We start from the raw sequence: 2308 nt of genomic DNA, 5'->3' as shown, positions 1-2308 counted from the left end.
CTGGCTGTAATCTATGTAAGAACAGATTATGCTGTTTTTTTAATCGATACTGAATTTACATTGGTATTGCTACTTACTTTTGTGGTGGTATTATATCAAGAGTAATATATAGAACCAACATAATATTTGACATCGTAAAAAACCTTTCCTACACGTACTAGAAACTTTTTCTCTATGAAGCATAGTGAATATCAACGGAATTACATATTATGCAAAATGTATTACCAATGAATAGATTTAGATATGTATATATTGTAAATCAAATGTAGCACACGTTCTATAAAGTCTGCATCTACTAAATTTAGCCTGGATAGATGGAAATACATTATAGTGATTTATAACATACTGTACATACGTGATTCTAGAAGGGGTAATAATGACTCTAGAAATGCTTTAACTTAGTCCTTTCGACGAAATATTTTTTTTTTATTACTGTTACTCTTTCATCTTCGTGCATTATCAAACACATCATTCAGAATCTGCAATAAATAATCGTCCGTATAATCATTGCAATAGCGTTGTGCACTTTAAAAGGGGAATATTGCGTCTTACAGCAGGAAATATCTTAGACGAATTATTAACAGTTATATAGAACAACAGTGAAAAGACAAAGGATAAGTAGACTTTCCTGTAAATTTCTACGAAAAAGCTGACCAAAACAGATAACCTCTTTATTAAATGCATAGATATCGCTCCAGGAATACGTGATTATTAGTGAAGGACAAAATATTATTACATCCTCAGTGTAGTTTCATAATCATCATTAGTAAAGGGTTAAATCGAAGTAATCATTTTATCAAATTTATCTTAACTTATCACCGGGTCATTCGCCAAGATGTTTTTATACAACCGTGCTATCTTTTTTACTGGTTATATTATATTATCTTTTAATCCCTAAAACACCTTGGAAAATTAATGAAGCGGCGTTTTATGCGAATGAATCATTAAGCAAAATCGCTTCTGTATTGCGTATTGTCTTTTCGTATATTAGGGTCATTCATTTTCTACGTTTGCTAAAAACCGCACTTCAGTTATTATTCATAGTATGTTCCGGTTCTCTGTTCAAAAAGACCATTTTTCTCTCTCTCTCTCTCATTTCATGTTTTAATGCATACCATCTCTGAATGTTTTTTCTTGTCTCTTCTGTAAAGGAGATAATGACAACGTTTGGGAAAGGCAAGGAACAGGAAGCCGCGAAAGGCATCGTCCGCCTGCAAGAATCACTCCTATTTCGTCCGCAGGAAAAGCCCCGAATACAGATTCTTCGAGGCCTTGATAATATACAACGCGAACAAGGTACACCGACCACCTGGCATTCGCATGGACCGCATGAATAAATGCATGGCGGAACGTACACATAAAACTGCTGGGTAGCGTTCCCTTCTGAGTCGGCTCGGGGCCCTTCTGCTATTCGCAAGACCAGCTTCTTTACTCCTCCCCCCCTTCACTTCCCCAACTCTAAGATATGTCCCCTGTCGACTATCCTCGATTCTTCAATTCCTTCCCCATATCTATTATTTTCATTCCTCATATATCAGCTCCTTTTCTTTCATCCTCTGACCCATCCGCCTCCTATCCTATACATATAGTCTCTCCTGCTCTGTAAGTCCTATCTTCCCAATCTATTTTATTCGTCTCCTATCCTTACCCCCCTTCTAATTCTCAATACTATTCTTCATTTCCACAAACCCTTCCTCTTCTCCCCCCTTTCTCCTATTCCCACAACCTCCATTCTTTTTCTCAGCCCCCACCCTCCCTCCCCGCCGGAGTCCCAAGTTCAACCGCCATCGGTGCTTTTAAAAATGTCTCGCGAGCGGAGTCTGTCGCGCTGCACGTATTCTTAGGTACACAGCTACTCTGAGGCGGAAAATGACGTACGAGAAGAATATGCCGCCGTTTCTCCGCCCCGAAAATAATCATTTCTTGGCCATACTATCGCGTAATATATTTTTTTTTCTTTTTTATGCAAAGGCCCGAAGTCTTGTTTGCTTCGAAAGTTGTTCCGAATCAGCTATTTTCCCCCACAAACTCCATCCGGGCTTCGTTGCTTCGTGAGGTGTTTCGGATAAGATTTCTTTTTATGCGAATCCTCGATCTCGTTTGCCTCGAAAGGCGCTTCGGTTTTGGTAGAAGTGAAGCGTTGGCGAAACCTATATGCTATATGGGGGTGAGAGTGTCGGTGGTCGAGGTGGCGTGAACCCCGTAAATATTTTTTCTTCTGCAGTGTTACTAGAAGCTCAAATATATTTCATTTTGGGTTATTGTATTGATCCGTTGAGCTACATACACACGCATACTGATACACACA

The sequence above is a fragment of the Penaeus monodon genome, chromosome 20 (genome assembly GCF_015228065.2).
Source record: "Penaeus monodon isolate SGIC_2016 chromosome 20, NSTDA_Pmon_1, whole genome shotgun sequence".
NCBI lineage: Eukaryota > Metazoa > Arthropoda > Malacostraca > Decapoda > Penaeidae > Penaeus > Penaeus monodon.
This window is presented reverse-complemented; position numbering follows the sequence as displayed.